The sequence below is a fragment of the Limanda limanda genome, chromosome 1 (genome assembly GCF_963576545.1).
Source record: "Limanda limanda chromosome 1, fLimLim1.1, whole genome shotgun sequence".
In the NCBI taxonomy this organism is placed as follows: domain Eukaryota; kingdom Metazoa; phylum Chordata; class Actinopteri; order Pleuronectiformes; family Pleuronectidae; genus Limanda; species Limanda limanda.
In genome coordinates, this window is record NC_083636.1 from 8024014 (window position 1) to 8041664 (window position 17651).

Sequence of the window (17651 nt, forward strand, 5' to 3'; positions counted from 1 at the left end):
TTATTTATCTTCGAGAAGGCGAACACAATAAAGGGACTTTACACGTTGCGCCCGACAGTAACATAACATATCCTTTGTAGCATGAACATTTGTGTGACTGATTCAACGTGCTGGTTCTTCTCTCACACATGGACAGACTCAATACACTTCCTGCAACAAATCTGCGAGACTACGTCACATACACAGTAAGTCAGTAAGCTAGGAAGATGTATTTAAAGTATTAAATGTCAATAACGCAGGGAAAAAATATTCATTACTGCTTTTCACACAGATACTAACTGTGACTTCAACCTGAAACAGTCTTCTGTCTTTAACATTACTTTGAATTGTACTGTATCACAGGATGGGATCATGAAATGCATGAGACCAATGGACCCAATGCCCTCTTTTCAGAATCCACACTTTACTGAAACATCATAATATATATATTTTTTATAACCCACAGCCCTCTGCTGCACAGTGGACTCCATCCAAATTGTCAAACAATGCACGTGTATTTTCTGCCGCGCTGTGCCCTGCTGGTTTTTTGGGTAATTTTTACCCTGAGAAATGAATCTGGGTGGTGGTGCTGTGGTCGATGGAGATTGCAGACCTCTGGGCTCCAAACCATGGGAGGAGACCCGCTGCGCCACAGGCTATAGAAAGACTGCAAACCACAGGGCTGTCATCAAACTACAAACAGTGGACTGCATGGTGCACTGCCTCTGAAAGGAAAGAAAGCTCTCAGACTGAATATCACAATACTGATATTCTCCTGAAATATCAAGACAATATTTTATAAACTAAGCAAAGAAAGTGTCTTTACTGTATACTCCTGCAGGAGGTGACTTCAGCCAGTGGGGACAGGCCCCTGTCAGACAGCCCTCATACTGATTTAGACTTTGGACCAGTTTGTCCCTGTTTGAGCATGTTTTATCTCAGTCTTCGCTGCGATAACGTTTGTCTTTCTCCAGTTTTGAAAGGAGTAAACGCAATCATACACACACACAAAAAAAACCTTCAATAACAATGAGTCATTAGAGGTGGAAGACATGAAAACCCTTCTTAAACCCACACAACCCGACATTCGATGTTGGAACGTTAACATTGAAAGTTCCACAAAATAGAAATTCTCCACCACTGTGACTCACTCTGGTTCATTACATTATTGCCACATTCTTTAAATATGTCCATGACACCTGCGTTAACCTCTTATTATTGAGGATGTTGAAGTCTATCAAAATAAACACAATCATCGTTTTTGTCGCCGTCCCACCTACAACCTTCTCCAGGACCCCTCAAAGCCCCCACCCCCCCGGACCCCGCTCTGGCAAGCAGCCGTGTGGGATGTGCTGACTGGCATCAAGTCCCATTGAGATGTGGGCTGTTATGCAACACTTAGAGCTGCTCGTGAATGCTGATCACATCCCCGAAACCCAAGAGGGACATCAAGCAGCAGAGAAAGATGAAACTGCATATCAACGAAAACTGATTCACAACTGTGATTCCATTAAATTTAGAAAAAAAAAACATGCTTAATCTCCTGGATCGCATGCGATATCCCAAAAGTCTGGAAATATTATCCAACTTTCTAAATGTGACACTGCTGCTCCTCTATCAGCAAACAAATTTAACAGTGACTGTAGAATGAAACGTCACATTGATATCAAGCGAGATAATATATATATAGTATAATAGATAATATCAGAAACACTGAGGACAAACTCAAATTCCCATAAAAGAATGATAATTTTACTTATGATTCTGCTGGTTATCCATCTGAGGAATGGGATTATTCCTGCCCTAAAGGAACTGTCAGGGGACGATCAACCCCTGTGGCCTGACCACCGGCTCCCTCTTCTCCACCCCTCATGTGTCGCAGGGAAGCACCTCACATGGAAACACCGGGAGAACCACTCACCAGAGCTCGCTGGATGCAGTAACAATGTCCCGATGATACAATGCTGATCTGGATTTACAAAAAAATAAGTTGTCAGGTCCGCCGATTAGAAAAAAAAAAGAAGAAGATGCGTCTGACCTTCCCAGATGCAGATGTGGGCGCACCGCTGGATGGGAGGAGGGATGTGTGCCGCTGGATGGAAGGACAGAGACCGAGCAGCAGCTCTCACTGGGATGAATGAAGCTCTGAAACGAAGGGTCAGTGAAAATATACGTAGCGGAGCTGCTGGAGATCCCGACACTCTGCTGCCTCTGACCGGGCTGCTGCTGCATGCCGCTGCATGTCTATACCCAGGGAGACAGCGACCTCTAGCGACCGAGAGTGGAAACAAGCTCCGAGCAGGAAGGTCCTGAGTCAAACAACCCTCTGTCCTTAAAGGGATAGTTCTATCCAAAAATGATAATTCACTCATTATCTACTCACCACTTTGCCGACGGAGGGTTGTGGGTAGTGTTTCAGGGGTAAACAGCCCAATCCATTACAATTGAAGTGAATGGTGAGCGCTTCTTTAAACGTAAAAAAAACAACATAAAAGGCCTAGAGCATATAAGAGGGTAGAGCATATTTTCAGCACACATGTACACACGTATGGCACCAATTCATGAAAGGTCAGCATTTGCTTGTGTTGTCATTTCAGAAAAAGGCGGACAACCTGGAGATGATGACAGCAGGGTGGTCAGTATGGAGAGGTCGGGTAGAAAATCAGTATCCCTGCATCGTGAAGGCCAAAGAAACAACTTGGAAGATGTGACTTTTTCATGAAATTCACAGCATTCCAAATGCTGAATTAAAGCAATTAAGGTAACTCGTTTATTTAAACTGCACCAACCTGGACAGTACTTCTTCAGGAGACACAAATGTGAACATGAATCAAGGTTTGATTATGATTCTGTATAATTGTGTCCAGGTATGTTCAATAACCCAGTGTAATGTTGAAGGATTTTCCTGCTGCTTTCAATTGAGTCTGGGGATCCAATAGTGGTAGAAATACTGATTGAGAACCTTTTCCGCTGCATTGATATTCATTTATTTTGTCAGCTTGGTTTAAATCAGTAACTGTTTTTCTTTCAGTGTTGGTCTTAAGACGCCACCATCAGTTTTAATCCTCACTGATTCCCCCTGAACCAGAATCAAACTTACAATATTGAAATGCATCGTCAGCGTCTTTGCTCAAGGAGGCCCCCTTTAGTTTTTAAAAGGTTTGAAAACATTTCGATTTGGAGCGTCCTTCTGAGAGCCGCTGTCCGTTCCTTGCTGACTAAAAATAGTTGCTGAGATAGGTCAAGAAATAGTCCGCTTATAACACCCTGTAATACCACACTTTTTTTACCCACGTTTTACAGATTTAACAAACAATATTAACCAGTGACTTTTAAAGGTGTCGGTGCCATTGAGAGCCTTTCTGACATTGACCCTTTTTTTACAGTCTGTGTGTGAAGCCTTTTTTCCTCAGAAGTGTCATTGGTAGTTTTGTTCCTTGTGTTTAGAGGAACATGGGCTCAAGTTTGACTCTTGCACTGCTCAGTACATCAGTTTTACTGCAGACATTAAACCTTTGACACATTATCTCCACAGTGACCCCTCAAGGAGGAAAGACCCTCACCAAACGAGTCCTCAATGCAGTCAGCAAAGTATGTCAGTGCGGCCTTGATTCATGCCCCGAGGATCACCTGTGTCATCAACTCCATGTCAAAATGGATGCTCTGATAAAGTGTCACATTGTTAAACCGGAGCAAATCTGGAACTGAACTCGACAAAAAGAGTGAAACCTAAGAATATTACACGCCTCTTAATGGCTAAATGATAAATAAAAACAGTAGAAAAGGAAACTTTAAACTACATCAGGAAAACATGTGGGCCTCCGTGACAAGACCAAACTAATTCTGAAATATGGGCATCATTCAGACAAACTGGAATCGCTTTAGATTCAACTCTTTCGGTTCAACCACAAGAGGGCAGTATACGACTCTTTAAAATATTCTGTATTTTATGTTGCTAACTGTTTATAAGTCTTCTTTTTTTTACGATTAAGCGGTAATGCCAGTGATAAAGTAGCTGGAACTAGAATGTATACTCTCATGGAGTCATGCTTATAATTTGATCGTATTGATTATTTGAACGTCAAAGAGGAAAAAACTTTGCAGAGTGGATCGTCATCGAGTCGTTTCTTGTTGACATCTTCTGTGTTTCATTCTGCTCTGTGGGCAGTGGGAAGTGGTGGTAGCAGCTTATCAAGTTATAAAGTACAGGGGGGGGGGATATCAGCAGGAGGCTGTGGTGGTCAGGAATCATCCCAGGAGCGCACGCGTCATTGGGTATATCAGACTGAAACTCTGTAGATCTGGTTTTAAACACGATTAAAGTGGGATCAATTTAGCTGAATGAATCCAATAATGAGTCAGAGTCATCATGTCATTGAGATAGTTGTTTTTCGTTTTCGATGCGCGCTCCCCTCCCACTTTGACCACTTCTGTTTTCTGCTGAGGCGCTGCGCTTTTACGCACGGCTCCAGTGACAGTGTGGTGGAGTGTGTGGTGCCATGCAGGCCGTCAGTGTGTGAGGGTTTTCCCAGTTAAAGCTGCCATCGCTGCTCTAAGATGATCCTGCTGCCTGGTCTGCTTGTTATTCTCTGGGGAGAAGCGGCTCTGTGTCTGGAGCCGGATGGAAGCTTCGCTTTCAATAGAGATATCCAGCACTACGCCGTGGCCACCAACACGGTTTAGGTTGCTACAAATGATACACTGTACCAGCTGAGCCACGACCTGACCCTGGTCCAGCGCGTGTCCCAGAGAGGAGTTCTGAAGGGCGGGGCCCAGGTGGACGAGATGCAGTTTCACAGGGTTTCTGAGACGGATTTCTCGACCTCAACTTTTAACATCAACGTGTTGCTTCCATTGGTTGAGAGTGATACTTTGATCAGCTGCGGGGTGATCGACAAAGCGTGTGGCCACTGCGAGATTCTGAAGCTGATGGACATCTCCAGCCTCCAGCACAGTGAGAGCATCCAGGTGGGATCCCTGGATCCCAGCAGCGCGTCCGTCGCAGTCTTGGTGAAGGTGGAGAAGAATCCAACCAAGAACGACACGTACATTCTGACCGCGATAGAGCAAAGTCCGAAGCAGAAGGAGAGGCCCAGATGCACAACTGACTTACACACTGTCCAGCTCCAGAATGCGGAGGAGAACCAGACTGGAGGCATATTTGCTCTCAGTGGCGATAGAGGCGTGCCATCTATCCAAAGCAGTGACAAAGTGGAGTTTGTGGAGTTTGTGGATGGGTTTCAGATCAGTTCCACCATGTATCTGCTCTCCAACGTGCGCTCTGCTGATACAAGCAACAGAATCCGTCTGATTTGGCTCGAGGGTAAAGGCAGCAAGACACTGACTCTCAAGTCGCTGCGAGGTGCGACTCTCAGGGTCTCTGAAGCCGGGGGTCACAGACTCGTGGCCTCCTCGGTGATCCCGGGGGCGCAGCCGGTGCTGTGGAGCGGAGTGTTCAGTGCGGACGTGGGACGGACCAACACCGAGCTGCTTGTGTTCGACATCAGCCCGGATTTCACCGGAAAAGGGAATACAGATCCAGACTTCTACAGCGGCAAGAGGACCAGTGCCCCCTAGGTAATGGGTCCATTTCTGAAGCTTTTATATATTCGATAACAAAATAATTAATATCAATATATTGGTTATCCAGTAACTGTAAGTAGGCAGCCAGTGGGTTGTATGAGAGTCTAGCTGGTAGCTACTGAGTTGATCTTATTGAAGAGCAAAATATATAAGAAATAAAGTGTAAAGTGACATGAATTTGATTCATAAAAAAAATAAAATCCAACCCTAAGTTCATCATATCAATTTCTGTGCTGGACATACAGCTTCAGTCATTGGACTTAAAACATGACTCTCTTTACCTGAGGACTTGGTATTGAGCCTTGAGTAATGACATGTTATTTCAAGTACCTCTTCTTTGAGCTCTGTTGGCTCCAGATGTGACGATCAATGTGTTTGTGTTTGTCAGCCGAAGACACTGAGGCCGAAAGCCGTGTTCTTCAGGCAGAGCAACATGACCTCTGTGCTGGCAGTGAGGCACAATACCTGGGTGGTTTTCTTCATCGGGACTGGAGATGGGCAACTCATTAAGGTGTGTGTCATCTCAATCTGTGCTATCTTTCATCTGTTTTCGTTGTATCAATTAAGTCAGTCAGTCAAGTTTTATTTTTATAACCCATATTCACAAATTGGGCTTCTAGGGTGTGACATTCTCTGTTCTTAACCCTCAGCAAGAATAAAAAAAAGTACCAAATAAAACTCATTTTAGCCAAGGGGGAAATAAAAGCTGCAGGGGATCCCTCTCCCAGGACAGACAGAGGAATGATAGATGTCACCTAGAGCACAGCACATCAACAAAGTTACAATATTTACACATTGATGAGAAAGGACAACGTGTTTGTTTCCATTTTCTTAAATGATGTCGAACTGTAACTATTCAACGCTAAATAAACATTACAAACGGAGAGCGTACAGGCATCACTATGACATTTTTCTTTAACCTGAGCAACGCAACATACAGTTGCATCATATCCTGTATAGGCTGATGTTGACGACATTTACATTTTCCCTTTTACACAGTAAAAGCCGTTTTTTTTTTTTTTTTATTCACCGATATTATCTCTACCTTTTAAATATTCAACACCACAGTAGCTCAGTTTCTTAGAAACATAACCAGAGCTGTACTCTTGTCATCAGCTCGCTGTGGATAAGGACTATCACACCTCCTGTCCCACGGTGCTCTACAGAGCTGATGACGATCGCCAAGTGTTTCCCAAGATTCAGCTGGATCCGGTTGATCGTAACTATGTGTACGTGCCAGTAAGAAACCAGGTTAGTGCATTTCTGGATCAGCGGAGTTTTGTTGTCCCGCGGCATTCTGGCTGCGGGTGAGGACGGCAGCCCGGTGTCCTACTCTCGTTCGCACGTTATAATCGCGCACGTTGTGATTAGGAAATCGCGTTTTATCATATCGAGATTTTATCGCAAATGCAATTAATCGTTCAGCCCTAATTGTACATGTAAAAACATACTTGTTGTGAACGGATAATTCTGATCCAACTTATCTATGCTGTTTTTTATATCGTTTTAAAGTGTAGCTAATCGTTGTGTTTTGTTCTAGATGAAGCGTGTTCCTGTATCAAATTGCAGGACGTACAGAGATGTGAAGGAGTGTTGGTCTGCACAGGATCCGCAGTGTGTCTGGTGTGGCTCAAAAGATAGGTGAGGAAACATCTGCATCTTTAAACAATCTGTTAACAGCTTTCCGAACAATTGTAAAGTCAGTTCTCAGATCTTTTTCTTTTTCTAGTTGCACGTTTGAAGACGACTGTGTAGATTCCGACTGGTTGTCCATTCCTGAGGATTATCAAGAGAAAATGGTTTCCCACAGTGTTGCTAAGGAGCCAACTGGCCAGGTAGAGATAAAGGACAGAGTTTGAACTATCATCAGTTGTGTCTGTCGCTTGTTTGTCCTTTAAACCCTCACATCCCGACCTCTCTCAGATCACACTGAACATCCAGACTCACCTGACCGCAGGCGAGAAGGCATGGTCTAACTTCGCCTGTCAGTTTTCTGCGAGGTCCAGTGCGATTCACTGCACCAGTGGCCCTGCTTCGATGTTCCCACAATGCACCTGCATCCTCCCTAATGGCACACTTCCTGAAGAAGGTTAGTAATCTTTGATAAATCTAATCGCATGTGAATGAGATGCACGCAATTTCCTAGGTATAGAATAGCTGTGTGCGTGAATGGCATCTACTAACATTCAGTTGGTATTTACTAGCTGCATCTCAGTCTGCGTCTCATAATGGTGAAAGTGAAACTACCAGTGCCAGGATACTGCCACATTACCTCTGTCTTTCTTTGGACTAACTTTCCTCTTCAAGTAACTGTTTTATGACTGAAAACTATGATGAGATGAACTTTCTTTGCTGTAATGTTCATTGTTTGGTTTATCTCTGCAGTCTTTGTAAAAATTAGACTTGGGACGACGCAGTTATCGGAACGACTGACGCTGACCAAGTGCTCTGACATCGGGGGTCCGCCAACCTCTGTCCTGTAAGTCCACCGCTGCTCTACACAAATCAAACACTTACTGTGATCACATGTTTAATATCGATCATAGGTGAAAAAGATAAACCGTGCAAGTGCTGAAGAAATTATCAGTTTCTACGATGGAGTAATAGAGCCAGTCAATGGATAAAAAAATCTGCTCTTGAAAATGAAGTCGCAATTTTAAGGTACAGTATGTGTCAGAGGCGGAATATCAGGAGATCAGCCCGTCAGTTGAGGGAGTACGGAGGATATTCTGTCTTGTAGAGAAGGAAAATAGCTGCGTGATATGTAAACAATATTTTGGCAGTTTTTTTCTCCTAAAACTAAGAATTTATTTTCACAATGCCATGCCTTTTTTCTCATAGAAATTTACTTCATTCTTGTAAAATGTAACATTATCCATGGGCCTAATACTTTGTTGTAAGTTCCCAGTTAGTTTATATGAAAAGAAAAACCTTGTCTGTAATTTTGGCATTTTTGGTGCCTATTTTGTAAGGTCTGATTTCCCTTTAGGTGTCGGCAGTGTATCGAGGCCGGATGCGGCTGGAACAAAAACAAGTGTTCCTGGGCAAATGAAGGAGTTAGAAATGTAATTATACCCATTTTCATCTATCTACCATACGTTTTTCCAGTCTTCCTATGTATTGTACCACATTGGAGACATTATTTTATCGTAAAATTGATGTTGAAACCCTGGTGGACATTCACCTCAGCAATTATCAAAAAACTCGATCAAATATTGGACAGAAAATTTGTTGATTTTGCTTTGATTTAAATCCCAATCTCATCATGTCTTCCCTTGTCAGGAATACCAAATATTATTTATTTTTATTTTTCTCTGCACATTCATGCAACATGTAAATTATAAGGAATTAAAGTAGTTGGATTCTACCATGCTAGCTGTCTTCTACTGTTATCTTAGCTGTTAATTCCTTTGAATGTCTGTAAACCTGCTGAATTTACTCCTCTTGCTTCCTCCTGCAGGACAGTGTTTGCAAAAGGATGGTGTCAGGAACAAAGTTTTCTGTGAGTCCGAACCCTCGACTCCCACACACGTGCTTCCCTCTGAAGTTCACGTTATTCACATTCAGTCCAATTCAAAACATCAGTAGGCAGTACTAATAATTATCTGTGTGTTTTACCTTGAGACGCCAGAGATCTCCTCCATCGCTCCAGGCGTTGTGTCTTTCTACGGCAGAAACCACGCAGTGTTATACGGTCGTAACCTCAGTGACGTGACCAGAGTGAGGATACAGGCGCACACAGAATGCAAGCCACAAGAGTGAGTCAGCTCACGGACGACTAAGATTATGCATTATGCAAAGAGAACAGGCGTTAAAGGGAAATAACACCTGTCGTATACTTGATACATTCTTCAAGGTGACAGTATTGACAGGTGACTCGATACATGTCAGTGTCCTGTCAATACATATGAATGTGCTTCTCTTTCCTAAAGCCAGAAACTGGGTGATGTAAAATATTGCTCTGCTCACAGACGTAACTAATTACTTGGTTTTTTATCTTTAAACATTTTTTGAAAGCGATGGTAATTATCAAAAAAGACAAACTCTGCAATAGAAAAATGTTGCGCTACTGAATGTGTTTATCCAGCGATGGACAGAATAACTTATACGTGTGATCTTTCACTTTAAAACAATATAACTCTGACAGACTTTTTGGTGTCTGATGGTAAACTTGAAATTAAATCTGTTTTAGGGTTCTTGTGACCTTGGGCGTTGTTCATTTCAGCTTCTTTTTTAAGGTTGTGATATGATATATGATGTATAACACCTGTAGACTTGTAGACTATAAAAAAGCATTTAAGTGAGATTAAATTGATGTTTAATTACGTCCTTATGTTTCCACCCTCATCCCGTGCATACCTGTCAGATCTCCTGTTTGGAACAACACGGGCACGAGTCTGACGTTCCACATTCCCAGTGCGGATAGTAAAGGCGTGGTCAAAGTCTGTGCCCTCCTCCCAGACGGTAGTTGCCACGGCAGCAGCAACATCACCTACCAGTCATCCCCATCCTGCTCCAACATTGTACCAAACAGCACCTGGCTCAGGTATGTTAAGATTTGTTGGTTATTTCATCCTGAATTGTACAATGTCACTCAGTAGAACGCATACCTCCACCAAGTTTGCCACATTTAAATTAACTAGATCCAGATTTTTGGATCCAGACTAAATTCCACACAGTCTTAAATATCCCTCCCCTAAACGTGTCTGTTTTAATAATCCTCTTGAGACATCAATAAAAATGATGTAAAATGCCTTGTAAACAAATTCTGGATCGGCACCGAAATTAGATAAGTTCAACCCTGACCCATAATGCATCCTTTCTACTAACTAACAAACAAACCCCCCTAAAAACATGAAAGTCTTTTACTTGCAGCAACTTCCACTTCTGCCTTTGTCTTTGACACTTTGCAAAAACTTGATACATTTTTTTGTGGTATGGACTATATAGGACATGATCGTTTTATAACACAGCAGGTGTGCAAAGAAAGTAATGTGACGTAATTTAGTCTTTTTAGGTTTTAGAACCTCTGTGATGTCATCAAGGTTTGAAGGGAATCTGGATGCTTCATTTAATGTCAGTATTATGGTGACAGGCTCATTAAACGGTTTTCTAAGGCTTAACTCAATTAACTAATTGAGGTAAATAAACCTCAGAAAACCGTACTGCGATAAACATATTAGCGAGTTGAACCCCCAGCCCCTTTCTCTCTCTCTCTGTCTCTGATTGGCTGCTGCCCTGTCTCCTGGTAGTGGGAAGAGGAAGTTGACAATCATAGGCTCTCATCTGGACTTTGTGGAAGGTGTCACACAGAGCCACGCCCCGCAGGAAGTCCGACTTCCTGAAAACAGGACCTATCAGGTGGGTCTGTAGACGGACAGTGTTCCACTGTCTGGTTTAACGTCACACTGAATTACACTACACTGTCACGACATGGCAAATAATCCCAAGTAACCTTTAGCATTATGTCTAGTTTTTGACATAACCGTAGTAATAGTCACATGTATCTTTTCAAAGTCACAAACACTTGCCGCTTTCAGACTTTTTTTGGGACGTTTCTTTCCAGACCCTTAATGTTCTGGAAATGCTGATGCTGTTGTGAACGTGTCTGCCCAGACAGTCTTCTGCTGCCTTCTTCATGTCTGAAAAACAAACTGTAGATAATGTCCAGATCCAATTTTCCAGAGTCCGTGACTGAAAACAGCAAGAAGCTCATATGTCAAACCTTGTCACATTATTACATCATGCTATTAAAATTTTTTATTAGGATTAACCCCTTGGGATGCATCAACTTGTTTTCAGTAAATTGACAAAATATGGAAAGATGATATGGATTGAATATTTGCTGGTAAATTATTCCAATCAGAAAAGCTTTAAACAACTGCTTTGTGTTTACAAAATACATATTTGTACATGTAATATTTATTGTTTGTACTTGTACGAAATGTGGAAGGCCATTTGTTTCTGAAGCCTCAGTAGAAACAAGTAGTGTATTTGTTTGTCAGATATGTTTTGTGTTTGCTAAGCAAAATGCATTAGTTTGTTCATGGTGTGTTCAGCTGTTTGCAAGGGACAGGAAATATCACATGAGTAGTTTTGTTATTAGTTTTGTTATTATTTGTTGTTAGCAGCGAGCCAGGGTTGTACTTTAGTGAGACGTAAAATCTGTTTGAGTCGTGTATATTACCGTATAATTTACATAAAGATGAACACAACATTCCGAAACATATTGTGGGGAGATCATTGAGTTAAAAAAAAGAGAAGAGCAGTGGATGAAGACTTGAGCCTTGTTTCACACCTCGTTCCTGTTTTCATGTATCAGATCTGTTTTTTTGTAAAACAACACATTGTTTCCTGTTATGAAGATGAGAGCTGAACCTTAGTATAGAATTGTAAAACTGTTTGTTTAAAAGAAGGCAGTGATCAACCAGATCAAAAGCTTTCTTCAAATCGATGAAGATTGCTCCTGTTTATTTATTATCATTAGTTAGTTTAAGTAAAGCTATAGCTGTGGAGGGATATGATAGAAATATGTATCAGTATATCATATTCTATATAAAACAGAATGTTCTTTTTAATTCTCTGCAGAATCTCACCTTTGAAACAGTTGCAGCTGTAAATGCACAGGGGGCTTTTCCCAGCACAGTTTTTCTGAAAGTAGGCAATGAAACGTTGCCCTGCACCCCAACCATCACCTTCTACCCAGAGCCCAAGTTTATCAGCTTCAATTCCAACCGTGTGGGGGACTACGTGCGCATCACCATAGAGGTAAAGAATTGTTCTCATCTTTTTATCACACATTCACAAACACGGAGCCTTAAAAAGTTCAGCGTTGGTTCTTGTTTTCATCTCAGAAAAAGGCAGACAAACTGGAGATGATGGAAACAGAGCTGTCAGTATGGGGCGTTGATGGAGGACATCATTACCCCTGCACCATGACGGCCAAAGAAAGTCACAGGGAGACTGACACATTTGCCTGTGAAATCCAAGGCACACAGGTTGCTGAATTTCAGCTGTTAATGGTGAGTCTAAAAGTCACAGAAACAGAGCAAGCCAGATCTTATTCATATAGTTACAAAGTAGTAAACATGTATTTGTGCATTCTCAAATTTCTTTCAAATATACTGTGATAATTGCTTATTTACAGATAAAGTATGGGGACGAGACGGTAAAACTCCAACCTAAATCATCGTTTCCGTTCATTGGGGTGCTGCTCGTTCTGTTGCCGATATCCTGCATTATCATCATCAGTGAGTACAAAAAGTCGAGCTGAGCGATTTGAGCCATGTCGTTCCAACAAGAAAACTATTTCCTCTTTTTTTATCTGTGAAATTCAACCACTTGGTTTTGACCCCCAGTGGTGGTGATGGTTAAACTAAGCAAACAGAAGAAGCTCACCGCTAAGATGAACAGTGACATGGAAAACCTGGAGCTGGACATCAGGAATGATATCAGACAAGGTCAGTCACAAAGTCCCACCCTGTGTCCGTATGCAATGAGGAAGGTGCGGATCAAGTATCAACGCTTTAATAGAAACTTCCATCCCGACAGCGTAAAGGCCAATTTATGCCTCTCCGTTTTTTCTATTACGGACAGATAAGACCGCCCTATCCGTCGTGAAACGCCCTCTCCGAGTGCTTCGGACAGCTTTTCGTACACGTCTGATTTTTCTAACTATCCGTCTTCATGTTAGAGACCCGACGGACCGCTCTTGGCTGTGATTGGTCCGCGAACGACATCATTTCCGTATGACGTCATTTCCGTATTTCCGGACCTCAAACTTCCTGTTTACTTGTAGCAACAAACACGAACACAACTATGATTCTACGATTAATGTGACGTGTGTGTTAAGCCAGCGGAGTTGTCCGGCTGACGGTGGCTCATTAGAGCACTGAGGGCATGTGTGCACGGTCACATATGGTTATAACGAGCTTTCAAAACGGCGCTAGCAGGCTAGGCTAGCCACCATGCTAACTGCGGTGGTAACAGTGCAAGAACCCGCCGTCACGACTTTAATTCCACTTCTATCATGACACTGTTTCTATAATACCGTCAGGTTAGAAGCAAACACTGGATAGTAGTTAGTGCCGGGAGTCCCTGCTGACTGTGTGTGGAAGCTGGGGGGGAGCTAGGTCCGGGTAGCTTCTAGCTACATGTAGCCTCAAGCAGATTCAAGCTGTGGAATCAGCAACACAGTTCGGAAACAAGACCGGGGAACCGCTGCGCTAAGAAACGATTACATCAGCATCTTGACCCGCTGGGTGTCACTTTATTTAGTTCTGTTAGTTGCCATGGTTCAGTGTGTGGGAGGCAGGCTAACATGTAAACAGAGACACGTGGACTTCTTCTTCCCAAATGGGGTAGGCTTCTCTGAGCTCGTCTTCCGTTGCGCCACCTATGGGTTTGGCGGGGAATTGTTTTTAGACGGATAGTCGTCGGAGAAGTAAAAATCAAAAAGACTCTTTGCCCCCCGCTGAGACCTCTCCGAGAAACGGATACGTAGAAGTATATAAGAGCCTTAATCCTCTTCCTCTGTTGTTCATCTGCAGCCTTGCTTTAAACAGAATCAGACGTGTTCCTTCTGGTGCATTTACAACAATATATTCATACCCATTAGATAAATGAACAAATTGACACGAGGGTTCCTGTATGTCTTCAAGTGTTGGACAGCATTCAGCCACTTTGTATATGAAAGTGAGGTGACATCACAATGCCCCACTTTAGCACAATGCACGTCTTAAAGAGACGGGAGTTAAAATCAAGTGTTTCAGACGTTGAGGAGGAAAAGAGGAGCTGCAGCAACGGATAGTATGAAGAAGGCGACGTGTTTGTAATTAGATGAAGACGTCCTTTTCACTGATCATTAGAGCATGTCAACATTTTCAAGTTATTACCCCAATTCAAACGATGAACCTGAATATAGGCATAATATGTCTCCTTGAATAAGTAAGATAAGAATAGTTATAGTATAAAGTGTTGTTTTACTATCCAAACTAAAGTCAAGTATTGAAAAGTTAGTTGCAGAACCGCATCCTGTTGTGACTTCAAAATGGAAACTTGCTTCACAAGTTAGCTTTTTTTTTTATCTCACACTGCTGAGGTCTGTTTGTGTGTGTGTGTGTGTGTGTGTGTGTGTGTGTGTGTGTGTGTGTGTGTGTGTGTGTGTGTGTGTGTGTGTGTGTGTGTGTGTGTGTGTGTGTGTGTGTGTGTGTGTGTGTGTGTAGGTGTGTGTGTGTGTGTGATACTTCACAGAGGTGGTTCAATGGTCTGGCGAGGTTGACATGCAACAACCCACAATGACTTCCCCTCAACAGTGATGTGATGGCACTAAATTAGATCTGTGAGCCTTTGCTTCTCCTGTCGCTTCCTGTGCACTTTCTCAAACGTCATCGCAGCGAAACACTAAGATTGAGTGTCTTCTATAGAAATGACTGCACGAGTTTTCTTAATATAAGAGGATAAATCTGCTACAATCTAAAGTCTTTGATGACACGTGGCCCCACCGAACATTATTTAGAAAAAAACAATGTCATTGTAAAAAGCAACTGTGTTGTAAAATGCCCTTTTCCAGATTAAAGACAAGTTGAACGAGAACGGCGCCCCCACCGAGCTGACGGAGCAACTGCACCATTTGAAAACGCAGTTTGACGGACTGAAGAGCTGCTCCTGGAGCTGAGCTGCCTGAGCCAGGACAGGAAGGTGGCAGTCATTTGTGTGTTAAGTAGTAATTGTCAGGGTTTCCTAATTTGTCAGTGACACGTATCATGTCTGTAGTTCATTTGTGTCGAGCATATAGTGGTTAAAGGTTCATTGTGTAGGATCTAGTGCCATCTAGCAGTGAGGGTGGAGATTGCTACCAACTGAATACCCTATGCTATGACCTCTTAAGCAACGAGGATTCAGGTGATGGCATACCTATCCAAAGATGATTAGGAAAAGGATTGTCTATTTAAGTTTAATGGCCATAGATTGTCCTAAATCCTCCACAATGAATCTTCCACTGTTCACTGTTGCGATATGAAGTTAAATACACAAAGTCAAGTGTCACAAAAAGTGTTTATCGGTAATTCATAGTCTTTTATCAATATCATTCATGTAAAGCAGGGTGGACGTGACATCCAGTCGGTATAAACATTGTGTAATTCACAGCCTGGAGTCTGTTAAACTTTTGTATCAACTCTGTGACTCAAGAGAAAAAGTATAAAAACATCATCAAATCACAGTAGCGAGACGTGTAAATGCATCAATAAACGTTCAAAGTATTTGGTAAAAAAACAACACACTGTTGGTGTCTTTGACTGGAAACCTGGGCTTGTTGTATTGCAAGTTTAATGTGAAGCAGTGTAGGGGTCAGAGGTCAGGCTGGGGCCCGGTCAGTCTGCGCCACAGATCCCAGTTCTTCCAGCTGCAGCTGCTGGGCGCTCTCCAGATCCTGGAGCCTGCGACGCAGCAGAGACAAGTCCCTCTGGTTGAGGTCCTGCAGAACACACAGGAAGAGCAAGGTGACGCTAAAACAGCCTCGACTCACACGAAGGTACGGAACCAACTCTCTGCAATTCATTGTGTTCTATCTGGTTATTACTGTGGTCGACAAGCTGGGACACTTGTCACATTTGAACACTATACTGTACTATATCCTTGCTGTCTCAGAGCAACTTCACACTGCAATAAAAGTAAAATAAATATTGGACGTCAAATCATCAGGTTTACCTGAGTCCAAATTAATGCTGCTCCATGTCTGCTGGGGGATGAAACCAAAGACATACATATATATATATAAAAGATGGACAACACGTCTTAACTTTCTCTTACTATCCAGAAAAGAAACCAAAATATCTTGGATATGAATGCTGCTGTCTCAGCTTTCAATCATAACGTTTCACCTCATTTTTATAGCATCAAATAACTAATTATAACCAAAGGTATCAGAAAAAAATTAGAACTTGAACATCAGGGTGAAAACAATTAACTTTAAATGAGAAGCAGTCAACGGGTTTTTTGATTTCATTTAGTTTTTAGTTTGTTCCAGGTCCCCGCCATTAGCATACAGGAGGCTCTTTGTTACACTGCAAGCAGTCATGTCGTCCATCTTTTCATACAGTCTATACAGATGAATGTTTAGGCTGATTCAAAGTTGCCAACAACCAATTAATGCAGGTTAAATGGAAAAAAAAGTAAATCACATCTCTAATTCATTTTACTGCCAAATACCATTCATCATATCTATTTACTTCTAAAACATTTGAAGGTTTAACTCATTTGGAGGAGGTCTGACACTGAAGCAGTCAGATCGGCCTTCGGAGAGCTCAACAGATCACGTGAATGACAGAGACTCAGCTTGTGCCTCTCTGAGGACAAGGGGAAGCTCCAGGCAGTGGGTAATGTGTTCATTATATGTGGAAGTGGAGGAGGATGGAGAGGGACAATGAGGAATTTCAGCTTCTCTGACAGTTTAGTGAAGCCTCAGAGCTTTTAGGATACATGAACAGATGGACTACCTGCATCCAAAAAGTCTACATATATGGGCAAAGACTGTATATAAAGGTTTGGACAACATGTCTCCATTTCCAGAAACAGTTCCTGGTGATTTCTGCGTTGCTGATATTTCTGACTGTTGCCATCTAGACAGACAGACTTAGTTAATGTTTGATGATGATCAGCATGAGAAAGCATTTTCAAATATGTTTCTGAGGAAATTCTTTGTACCGCGGTTTTACAAATTCTTTTAAAACACTTCTTTTGACACCCCATCTACCAAATATATTCCTGTGAGAAGAAGTTTTTATAATGACATACATTTTTAGCAAACACATGATCAAGTTGAGTTTTTAGTTGTTTGTACAGTTACTTGATCATTTCATGCTCATGACAAGACTAATTAAAGATGTTTCTCATGTCCATATTATGCAGATGAGTCAATTACAGAAAGAACAGAGACATGTGACACAGCTGATTATCTGACGCACGAAGTGTGTCACATTGACGCGCTCAGTTCCTTTTCCTTCATCTCAAGTCGGTCAGGTTGTATCTCGCCTTTGAACAAAATTAGAGATTGTATGTGATTAACTCAATTCGATCAAATAGAAGGA

At 42.1% G+C, this 17651-nt stretch overlaps 1 pseudogene; it reads left to right on the forward strand.

The window, feature by feature from the left end:
* The first annotated feature begins 4536 nt into the window (after window positions 1-4536).
* Window positions 4537-15837, forward strand: LOC133000534 (plexin-C1-like; annotated as a pseudogene).
* The last annotated feature ends 1814 nt before the right edge of the window (window positions 15838-17651 follow it).